The sequence below is a fragment of the Bactrocera latifrons genome, unplaced genomic scaffold (assembly GCF_001853355.1).
Source record: "Bactrocera latifrons isolate USDA-ARS-PBARC rearing strain unplaced genomic scaffold, ASM185335v1 scaffold_146, whole genome shotgun sequence".
Taxonomy (NCBI): domain Eukaryota; kingdom Metazoa; phylum Arthropoda; class Insecta; order Diptera; family Tephritidae; genus Bactrocera; species Bactrocera latifrons.
This window is the reverse complement of record NW_017534919.1, coordinates 79,895-92,352: the sequence shown is the minus strand read 5'-3', so window position 1 is coordinate 92,352 and position 12,458 is coordinate 79,895. Positions and strand designations below refer to the sequence as shown.

The 12,458-nt window shown below is 35.0% G+C and overlaps 1 protein-coding gene across 2 annotated transcripts in view; it reads left to right on the top strand.

Annotated features, from left to right (window-relative positions):
• The window catches only part of LOC108965699 (somatostatin receptor type 5-like), a 45,324-nt gene that overhangs the window by 12,419 nt on the left and 20,447 nt on the right, over positions 1-12,458 (top strand). The window contains exons 1-2 of one of the 2 annotated variants that reach the window (XM_018928277.1): positions 8,428-8,565; positions 8,625-8,990. The exons of the other annotated variant lie outside the window; for it this stretch is intronic. The gene's annotated coding sequence lies outside the window, so the exon portion shown is untranslated. Of the gene's footprint in view, positions 1-8,427; positions 8,566-8,624; positions 8,991-12,458 lie in introns of those variants that run through there. 2 annotated transcript variants of the gene reach the window in all.

Sequence of the window (12,458 nt, the reverse complement as noted above, 5' to 3'; positions counted from 1 at the left end):
CAAAAAAATCAAAAGAAATTCTTAGAAAAAAATTTTTTTTGAAAAATGGCGACTGCTTGAAAATAAAAATAATTTTTTACGCTTTTTTTTTAAATTCCTGAATTTATTTAAATATTAAAAACAAATGATTAAGGATAATATAAAGATAAAGGATAAAGGATAAAGGATTATATAAAGAAGGTGCACACAAAATTTCAAGTCAAAATTTCAATTCAAGAAGGTAAAGCCGTTACCGTGTGGAAAAAAGTAGTTTCAAGGAAAACGCGTTTAAAAAGTGAGTCTACCTACCTACCGGGCTAGGYACTGCGTCACTAAAGTAACTGTAGCTCTTAAAATAATTTTAATTTTTTAAAATCCTTTGAAGGCTATGTTCTTAAGGGTCTAAACTTAAAATATATGAAAAAAAACAAATTTTCAAAATTCTAGAGTAGAATACCCCCTTAATGAGGTTTAACAATTGCCTGTGACCGTTAAGTTTTGCAGGGCTCTCAATTTTGAATTTGATCTGAATAAAGACGTTAATAAGTTTGAGGCAATTTCCCTCTGCGGTTTGAATATTTGTGCAAATACTTGTCCTTCGAAGCTTTCACAGAGCTTTCATATTATAGTTTTTCGCATATTACCTTTAACGTCTTTCGTGGAGCTCCCGAGTGTAGCAGTGCATTAGTTAAAAAACTTTGTTTAAGCTTTTTGAATATCGAAGTGTCAACTGCAAATATTTATCCTTCGAAGATTTCATGCAGCTTTCAAATTTCAACGGTTTAGCAAATGCTTATGCATCGAAGCCTTCACAGATTTTTCATACATACTTTAGTTTTTTGCATATTATTGAATTTTTAAAAGTACGAATTGTGTTCAAAAAATATCGCGAATTTTGTGTTTTTTTCAAAAATTATTTATTTATTCAAGAATATCTATTTTTTCCCCTTCAAAGTAATCCCCATGAGATATTAAACACTTGTGCCAACTGTTTTTCAACCTTCGAAGCACTTCAAAAAATCATTTTTTTTTATCTGCTTCAGCTCCTCCTTTGATGCCGTCTTTATCTCGTCAAGAGGAGCGTAACGTCGTCCTTTCATGGGCCTCTTCAGTTTAGGGAACATGAAAAAGTCACAGGGGGCCAGATCTGGGGAATACGGTGGATGCGGCATCATTAGTGTGTTGTTTTTGGCCAAAAGGTCGCGCACAAGCAATGATGTGTGAGCAGGGGTGTTATCGTGGTGCAAAAGCCAATTTTTGTCACATCTTCTCGGACTTCTGAGAACATTTTGCACCACCAATAAACGTTGCTTCGGTCCGAGGTAGCTTCTCCGTATGCCACAGTCAACCCGCGAAAATTCAAAATTCCAGATACTTTTTGAACACACCTCGTAATTTTGTAGAGCTTTCATTTGTAGCAGTGAATGAGTAAGAGAACTTCGTCTAAGCTTCTTGCATATCGATTCAGTGTCTATTTTGTTTTAAATACTTTCATAAGAATATTAGTTCCCAAAATAAATTCTTGGATCATGTTCTTGGTTTTATCCAGCTCACTTATTATTTCTTTAATTGTTCCAATATATACTTAAATCCCAGTATTATGACTTCCATCAATAAACTTAACATGTTTTTTGGCTTAAATACTTCCTTCTACACTTTCTGATAACAAAAATTAATCAGCTCACAATTTCGGTAATATATAGTCTAAAAAGTTACATTGTTATTTATATGGAGCACAAACTTATATTATCCATCTCTGAAGTACACGCATAAATAATTAGCTATTTACATGTAAAACTATATACATACCTATGTGTAAAAATGCACTAAATGATATTCTTGAAATGCATAAAATATAAAATTCATTATTGTTTTCTAAGCAAAAAAAAACAAAAAAAAAAAAAAATATTGCAATAATAAATCTCGCACATAACTTTAGTGTTTACCTTTCGAGAAACACATAAAGATTTCTTTCACGCCTTAAAACGATATACAGTACTCGAACTTATATACAATTTCCGAAATAAAGCGGTGGAGCATCTGAATATATTTACGCAAACATACATATATACATAATTTAAAATATTTCATTCAAAAGTTGGCTGTTTTCAGTCTTTCAATTTAATGAAAGCTCTGGTGGTCAGTGTCAAATTAGAAGGTTAAACTAAATGATTTTTTGCATATTTCATTGTATGTTATTACCTTCGATTACTTGAGCAAGAATATGGTTTCGAAACCAGAGTGTGGAGAATATATGATGAAAAAATATGAACTGACAGAAAAATCGGTTTACCAAAAATTATTAAAGCTAGTTTTCTTCTGAAACCCTATAAGAGAGTATATCAAACATATAAGAAAATTTAAAACATCTGAGAAAGTTTAGGCTAGTCACTCGGAGATAATAATGCATTATAGACAAATATTTTCAACAGTTAAACGGTTAAATTATTTCTAAGCTGGCCTTATTTCACGAAGCGTTCGCCATATATGTATTATATATAGAAACCGTTATGATATTCTGCTACAGGACCCGATTATTATTATAGATTTGAGTGACCCGACTGCTTTATACATACTGTCTCTAAATCTATAATATATTTGAAATCTTAGCGAGCTTACGAATAAACTTTGTTTTAAATAAGTAAAGCTGAGAAGCTTTGAGATTTTTCATTTGTCAGCATCCTGATTCAATATCGAATATATCTCTTTATAATGACGGACAGAACCGGTGAAGACCAAATATATGAATCATGAATACTCTAGCCCCTAAGCTCAAAAGCACCAGTCATTTCGGATTAATTTGAAAGGTTGGAAAGTATCGCCGTGTGTTGCTCATCATTAACCATGCGATCAGGTAGATATACATATGTGAATCGAGTATAATTCGGAAAGTGTGATACCTGATTCCAACCATAAACAAACTACAAAAGCAATTGGGGCTAGCTTATGGTGGTTACAAAAACGGATGATGTAAGCTCGAAACGCTAAATCCAGTCACTATGTTGTAGAGAGATATACCAGGCTTCACAAAAATAGGAGTCGATCTAAGAGAATTGTTTCTTCATAGAACGATACGCTAGAGAGCTTATTGAAGTGTTGAGTGAACTAGAAAAATATTTTTATTTGAAGGAATATTTTTACGAAATTTAACAAAGTCGGGTATCTATGCCTATTTTTAAATTAAAGGAAAAACTGGCAATGCCTTATTATTTGCTGCTAAAGTCTTACTTGCACAATCAGACGTTTTACGTTAGATGCCGTGATGCTGAGTCGGATTTGAGAGCTGTTCATGCTACATTCTTTGTACAGCAAACCTTCAATTGCTCAACTTTGAATCCATAATGACAGCAGCCACATCTGATGACACTGCACCGCTAACATCAAGTGGCAACCCTATTGCTGCTTACAAAAAACTGCAATTGATTGTTCTAGAACCGTGACTCACCAAATGCAACATTAACATCAACGGCGATAAGTCCTTACTAGTAGTACTCTCAAGCACAACAATTGCCCTCAAGTGACTTTATATGGTGAGGTGTTACCAAAAAGCACATGAGCAAAAAAAAAAAAAAAAAAATGGGTGTTCATTTGATAAGAGATACACTTGGTAAGATCGCGTAAAAATAAAAAGAACTCAGCTAAGATTTAAGTTGTATTGTGTATTCTCCGACGCTGCTCACGTTTTATTTCCAAATCTAACAACTTCAAAATTCAAAATTAAACCGCAATGACAGGTTTCTACCTTTAAATTTAACTTTTGTCTGCAGCCCTTCCGCCACGGACCACAGGAACCATCAGCCTAGACTTAATTGAAAAACATCAAACGCGCCTATTTGCTCACCGCTGCCACTGCTGCCTCTTCAGCCGCAATAGTAATGTTTTAATTAAAATTTCATTGGTTAAATAAACAAACACAGCAAAAAAGAGAGCGGCGACCGAGTAAAAAGTGAAAGCAGAGGCATGCACTGGCCGACACTGTGGCTGAAGCCGAGGTTGCGCAAAAGGCGCTTGGCACTCGAAACAGGAATTGCTTGTTGCACACGGAAAATGTGGGCATAACAAAGGCATTTGTTACGCTGCGAGTTGTGGCAAATAAACAGAAGAGGCTGCAAGCAAACAAAAGTGCAAAAAAGTGGCGAGAGAGAGGCACACTTTGCCACCGAAAAGGCAGCAGCCCTGTTATTTAGCTTAATTTAGTTGTTTGAAATTTTCATTGATGTGCGATTTGGCAGCCGCGATGCGAAAAGGCTACCGCCACTGCCCGCCACCACCATGTCTGACGGGATTTCAGCAACCACAGCTATAACGAGTAGCTCTAACGAGCTATGAACTATTTCGATTTACTTTTTAGTTTTACTTATACTTTCGCCCTCACAGCGACCGCACTCGTTTGCCACAAAAAAAATGAAATGAATTTCAATGGTGAATAAATTTTGCAAACACTAGTTCAAAAATCATTTAGGGAATGTTTTTATTACTCTATTTCTGTCGGTAAATTTCTTGTTTTTTTTTTTTTTGTTTTTTTTTTTTTTTTTTTTTTTWTTTTTTTTTTTTTTTTTTTTTTTTTTTTTTTTTTTTTTTTTTTGCGTTGCCTTGATTCAACAATACAAATAGTGCAGCGTTGCATAAAGAAAAATTGCTTCTATTAGCATTCGCGGCAACGTTTGCTGGCGATGAGAGCAAAGCAATGAAAATGCAGCGCCTCAGCTTTCCTTAGCGCGCATTCCCTGCCTTTATTGTTTTTGCATTCCCAATGCATGCATTCCAAAGTTTCTATTTACCTTGAATATTTTTTGACTGGGGCATTTCATTTACTTTATGCTGGAAATATTTGGCAATTCCACACTCGGTATTTAATTTTTTCTTATTTTCATAAAGTGAAAAGAAGCCAGTTCACTCCTTCGTTTAAAAATACTTCAAGTAGCAATATTATATAAATATTTGGCAGTCAGATTTGAAGATTTCATTGGATGCTTCATCTATGTAAAGTTCGGGTAAGGCTCTATAAGCTTGTTCTTCAGCAGTATATTGGAGTTATTACATTATCTTTGTGATACGCTGGAAGCAAACGAAATCGCCTGTTTTCAACAAATACTTATAGATCAGGAGTCACAGCTATTCCAATGGAATTAGGTTACGATAAGTCTCAAACTCTGTTGAAGGAGGAAATTCAAAAGAACATAGGCTACGATATTATGGAAAATACAGTTTCAAATCATATTCACATTAAGTTTTCGGATATGGAATCTGTGATCTAATGACTTTAAGCTAATGGATAGTCTTTTCGAGTAGCTCAACAGCCTTCTTATGGAATGATTTCAGCGAAATTTATGAGTCCATAAATTTAAAATTTGCTGATTATACTGTAAAATACGAATAAAGGTGAGAAAAAAAAAGCAATTAAGGCACACAATTATTTCTGTGAGCCTTAATCATTAATTTTGTGATAAAAGTCCTTTGAATCACAAATCTCCTGGTGATTGTAACATACATTTTTATATTTGAGAGGCGATCAGCTTAAAAGAGCTATTTTTTTTTTCTTACAAAAAAGTTATAAATTTAGTCAAAGACCATTCAATTAAAGAATGACGTTTAAAGTAAAGTTTTGTTAGGAAATTAAGCAACCTAACTTGAAGATGACTTGACTAGGTTCGAAAAACATTTGCTATTATTTAAAGTAATTATCGTATAGAAGTTTCTTTAGTCAAAAAAGGCCCACGAAACTTTTTTTTTTAATATTGAAGAATATCCACAATTCTTCACATAAAAAATTTTAATTGAAAAAACAGGCAATGGTAGGCGTCTTCCCACGTTCAATTCTCGCTCATTTTTTCGCTCAAGTTATAAGCATTGCACAAGAAACGTCTCACTTGCAACATTGAATGCACATACACGCATATATTCGATATTGCTAGCGCAATCGTTGCACTCTCCACACGCACACACACACTCACACATAACTGAATGAGCAAAAACTAGCAATATCTACGCACTTGATGCGGCCTTGAGTGCTCGCCATACGCAAGTACCATCTAGCGTCGGCGTACAAAGGGAAAAATTGTGTTAACATCAGTGTTCGGCATTCCAGTTGAGCAAAAGTGCAAAGTAGCTATTTGTGCGTCATAAAAGTACAGTTATACTGGAAGCGCGTTTGTTGGTGAATATGGTGTATAAGAGCCTGAAGCTCAGGAGCATACATAAACTGGTATTGCCAGACAATATGAGACCCTGCGTCTACGTAACTATTAGCTAAATATATGAGCTTTCACGAAAAAGACAACCAAAGCAATACGTGCATAGGTGATTGTGATGCAAGCGTCGCAGATTCGCGTAATTTAGAAACATTGCCTATAAAAAAAAGTACCTTTTGTGGGAAGTAGAATATGTAACAGATTATTTAGGAAGTTCTTTGTGCTTTTCATTACATATTGTACGTAGACCTTTCGCGATAGTTCTAAGAAAATTAATTCTAACACTTTTGGGGCTTGAATATGAATGTATGTCTTTTATTGGACCAGTTTAGGTGTTAACTACTAATTTTTGCAGTAAATGAAACCTCATGAATCGTTTTAGTAAATGAAACCACATGAACCCTTTTATACGACGGATCTTAGTTTAGACGAAGTGTTTCAACCCACTTTCTGTTTAGTGCTGGATCATTCAATGAAAAGGTATTTTAAAAAAATTTAGGCTTGTTATTCGACACGGTTGTCATCGGCTCATCATTCATCGGTATAGTATCTAGTTTATACAGTACGATTGATCTTTTGTTTCATATAAGCCTTATTCTCTCCGATTTCAGTTCAGCTACTTATATCTAAAGGTCTGAAAATAACAAAAAATCCGGATAATATGGCGGTTGCATCAGCAATTCGATGTGAAATTTATTTTATTTTCCATCGTTTTCGGTGGTTTTTGACGCGTTATATTCTCCTATAGTTTGTCTCACAACTCAAATTTACATAAAAGTCCAATACTTTTTCCATGGTACTTAACGCCATCTTGTACATAGTGCCCGTAGATATCGTCGGAAGGTGTATGGCTAGGGAAGTTGCTATTGCACTCGGAGAATAAAGGTTCTTAAACGAGCATGTGTTTGAACACTCGGAAATAATCACACACTTCGACTTCATACCGGATCACGTGGACCAAGAAGTCGCCATATCCAACTCTGCCGGTTATTTCCCTACACATATCGTGACCCGTGAGGAAGTTGTGGATGGGAAGAATTCGTTGGAGAAGAGGCGCAGTGAGCTTAGCGGACAACTACAGCTTCAGGCTTTCTGAAAAGTTAAGCTAGAACCGCTATCGATACAATGGGTGCATCCGTATCCTCTTGTGTTCTATTACTAGATAGCTTAGCGGAAGCTTGGTCAGTGCTAAGCGACCAACGATACATGCACAGCCCTAAAATTCCTTTGGCTCAAGATCGATCGCAAGAGATGTAGTAATCTCTTTGTCCTCAGTAAGGCTTGCCTCCCTCTAGTTGCGGGGATTTTTATAGGCCATTGCCTTATTGGCGTGCATGCTGTAAGGTTGGGAATCTTACCGAACGCCATATGCAGAAGCTGTATGGAAGAAGATGAGGAGGAAAAAACTTAACACTTCTTTGTTGACCGTTCCACGTCTGGCAGTTCACCACTTAAACACTTGGGAGCATATACCTTCAGAATTCCCACCGAACTGGCGGGAATGGAAATTAAACGCCTGTGTAAATTTGTATTGGCTACTAAGCATCTTGCTAATTCATAAGTTCGAACACAGAAGTCCTTCTTTTTTATAACTTCACAAAGGCCTATATATAGCAGTTCATGGGCGATATCTCTACATCATCCATCTAAGCTAACATAACTCATTACTTTTTCCTGACACTTTTCGAATGTCAACTTTCTCTAACAAAGTCATTTTAAAGTCGGCCAAAATACTTTTTTGTATAGTTTCGTGTATTCAAACTGTATGCTTAAGGTCACAAAGAATCTTTTGATAGACTTTTGTTTAAGGTCATAATACATAGGTATTTTCGAAAACCATTGCATGCGAGATGCTGCAGTTAAGCTGTGTAGAAAAGCCTTTCTGTTTGCGATTGCGATTTACTTGGAGCTTGACGATCTCATGACAGGTTTTATACTTTGGCATACTAAGTATGTTTTAACAAAAATTTCAAAATAATATTAATTGCAAATCACTAAAGATTGTAATTGTATTTCCACTCTTGTTTGCGAAAATCTAAAGTTTAATAATACATTGCTTTGTGGCACAGTTAGCTTCGATCCGACAATTGGTTCATCTAATGATATAATTATTTGAAAATAGTACATACTATACTTGACTCGGAACGTAGAATCTCTTTAAAGCAGCAAAACATCAATATTTATCAAATATAATAAGAAAGCTCTGTCATTACTTTCAGAGAAAAATATATATTTTTTAATGTTGTGTCAATTTGAAGAGCTTTATGAAAATCTGGTCGAGCATTGTACACCCAAACGAAAACACGAATAAAACGGAATATTTTCTGATTTCTAACAGAAATTGAATTTCTTTGTATTATTACAAGAAATAAACAGCGCTTATATAATAGATCAGGTAATTGTGAGAATTTAATTAACTTGCCACATTGTTGCATAAACCCTTGCCACCTGCAGCTGCAAGCAACTTGCAATGTCGACAACCTCAGCAAGTGTGCAACGACTTCTCCAGCAATAATACAGCTAAACATTCAAACGATGCAACGACCAAGGGGAGATGATGAGCACAATTTTGCAGCAAAGAAACAAGCGTAGGGAAGAAAAAGGCAAGTACGAAATGAAATTAAGTATCTGAGAGAACATATGCAGCAAATGGTGGCAGAAGAAAGCAACATGACCCTAGCTAGATGGAGGAGTGCAAGATAAATATTGCAACAGCAAACAAATGATGTGCCAAAATGAACGAGTGCGAATAATTGCTCAGTCAAGTGGGTAATTAGAAAGTTTGGTAGAAGAGAGGGAATGAGAGATAGAAAGTGAGAGGTAAGTAAAATTGCATAAAAACCGCAAGTTGCATGAGGGGCTTATAATAAAAGCGTGAGCTTATTAGCAACTAATATGTGTGAGTGTATAATTTGTTGTTTTTCTAGCGATAAAAATTAACAGTGTTAATGGCTAGCGCTACGCTAATGGCAACAGCGTGGAAAGCTGGCATAGATAAAAAAAAAATAATCAAGAAAAACATGTTAACTTCGTTTAGGTTCGAAGCAATAATACTCTACACAAATGCCTAATGCAAGGATTCCAAGTCATTTAAGTACCATATGGTCACCCCATGGTCACCCCATCTACACAGTTTTTTCTTAGATTGTAACGTTTCTTTGGACAATAATCCATCCCAAATCTCTGGAGCAAAACTCGTTAAATTAACTTTTTTTCCATACAAATATTGAAGTTGATCGTTCAGTTTGTATAGCATCTATATGCTATAGTTATTCGATCGGAATATTTTTCTCGGATGTTAGACCAATGTTTTGGTCAATAGTTCATGCCGAATTTCAGGCGAACATATCGTCACACATGTTGAGGTTATAATAAAAGTAAAAAGCCAGAGCCAAGCAGCAACAAGTGTGACATTAATTTTCGTCTAGCGTTAAGTTTAAATTAATTTAGCAACAAAAAGATTAAATTACAAACAAGCGTAGCGAAACTTTGTAGAGACTGTCAACGCGCCGCAACCGGACAGCTGATGAGCATGAAAAATGGAGCGACAGCAAGCTCGCCAGCGCCACATTGTTAAATGCAGCAAGGCAAATAAGACAAAATGGCAGTGAAAGTAAAGTAAAAAAGTAGAAATTTATGTTTGCCGTAAATCAAAATGCTTTAATAAAATCAATATGCGCTTTAGCTGCGAAAATTAGCGCGCTAGTCAGCGTTGCAACTTTGCTGCCATAAGCGGCTTAGCAAATTGTTGCTATATTTATTTTTTTACTTAATTTCCTTTTCTCTCAGACATTTTTTTCCGCATGCTTATGTTACTTTTGTCTACATTTTGCCGCATATTATTTATGCTTTCACTTTTTCTCGTGGTTCACCGTAACAAAGTTTGGCGTCTAGGGTGCAGTTGCCAAATTAGTATGCTTAAATTTGTTGCTGCTATTTAGCAAAGTTTTTACGCACTTTCCGGGTAATTTGAAGGGCATGAAAGCATGTGTACGCCTAGAGGGACCACTAAGAAATAATTTTGTTAATTTATATCTTTTATATGGTAACTGAACTTTGTTTTCGGGTTACTTGCCTAGGGTGGATGTTTAGGCACAGAGGTTTCAAAAATGAGAAAAAGCTCAAAAAAGTTTTATATACATTAAGTGAAAACATTTAGGTAATCAAATTTAATGCGTAGATGAGATTGCAGGGTATCGGTTTTAAAGAATATGGCTGTTACTGTTATTTACAAGCATAACCCTTTTTCGCTCTTCTTTCCTTTCACTCTTATTTTTCAAGCACAGCCCTGTTTCTCTATCCTTCTCTGTCTCTTTAATGGAGTTCAATCTATCAGCTTAGTGGTTCTAGTTCTGTAAACTTAGACAGTTTTTTCTATAAAAATATTCTATACCTCGTTATAAATCTTAAAGCTGACGCCACAGACTCCGAAATTTGGTAGAAAATTTTAATAATTTCTACTCGTTGTTGGATCGTACTTCTTTCCTTGATGAAATGGCAAATGTTGGGGAAGTGAAATATCAGAAGAACGGCCCATATGGCACCGTTTGCTGCCCCTATCGGTCCACTTTTGTTGTGCGCTCTTGAAAAGACCTCAAATCTTACTTGTTTCAGATGCGATGTTAATTTTTTCGCACATTGACTATTTCTTCTGGTATGTGAACCATCATCAATTCTTTTTGCTCAATTTTTGAATTATACATTGAGAATGCCTAAATTTTCTGATAATCTTCTCTCTTGAGCTGAGAACTACGACTCATACGATGAAATTTCTTGGAAAATTAAGTTGTTTTTGTTGTTTTTTATTTTAAAAAACCAACCATATCTTTTGTTCTTTGTCTTCTGCCGATTATGTGTATTCAAAAATACTAAATTTGGAGCCTTTGACAAGATCTATAGCAAAGATGGCCCATTATCAGTAACAGTATTTAATTTTCTGATTTATAAGAAAAGTTTTCGAACTCTAGCTATGATTTTACGTAGTAATATTATAATAAATAATAATAAAAAAATTAAGAAAAACTTTTATCATAATTTCGTTGATCATTTTAAATTCATCATGGCATAACTCATGTTATTTTGACTTTAATTATGAAGAGCTATTTGCTGAGGGGATTTCTTGCGGTTAAATAAATAATCTTCCATTTTTATAATTTTAAGCTCATTATTTCATTCTACCCGTTCTAGTTCTATCTCTAACATCAGGCATTACGATGTTAGGGCTAAAAACTGTATCACTTTTTATGTATGTTTTGGACTTATATTTGTTGTTCTTCTAAAAAATAATTACATGCATGAATAAGTATAGGTTAGGTTAGGTTATACTGGCCGGCTACCATGSCATTCATAGACCTATTGGTTGCTAATAATGCTTTCGAAGCTTCTAGATACTTGAGTCGAGCTCTTTATATTGCTTGGCAAATGCATATGAGGTGTTCCAGTGTCTCTCTCATTTTAACTTCACTGCACTTGCTGCATGTATCGTTATCACTTATGCTCATTCGGCTCGCATGTGATACCAGTAAGTTTTTGAGCAGTCAAGAGGCCAACAACCGTCCGGTAGTTCCTTCGACACCGTGTGAGTAAGAAGCCACTGAATTTTCCTAAGAATGTCTTGATCTTGGCGATCCTGTATTACTTAAGGCATTGCATCCAGCCTTAATTCTCCTGTCAGTTATTTCTGAAATTTCGTTTTTAGTGACTTTTGTTTTTCCTGTACTTGTTCGATAGCCATAGGCATAGCTTTTTTGACAATTTCATCAGTTACTCCATTTCCCGGTACACTTTTGTGGCCTGAAACCTAGTATATGTGCAACCGCTACATCTACTGCCTCTCTTTTTCTAACGCCTGTGATTTTTCTACTTTATATGATTTTTTGAATTAAGGGGGTATTCTACTCAAGAATTTTGAAAAATTCAATTTTTTTTCATATATTTAAAGTTTAGACCCTTAAGAATATATCCACCAAAGGATTTTTAAAAATTATAATTATTACAGTTACTTTAGTGACGCAGTACCTAGCGCCCTAGTAAATAACTTAGACTGCCTACTATTTGACTCACTTTTTTGAACGCGTTTTTCTCGAAACTACTTTCTTCCACACGGTACCGGCATTATCTCAAGTTCTATACAACCGATTTACTTGAAATTTTGTGTGAACCTTCTTTATATAATCCTTTATCGTTCGTACTAGCATCGTGTCAAAATAATTGTTTTTAATATGGAACAAACATTCAGGAATTCCCAAAAAAATAAAAAAAAAAAAACGTTAAAAATGATTTTTTTTT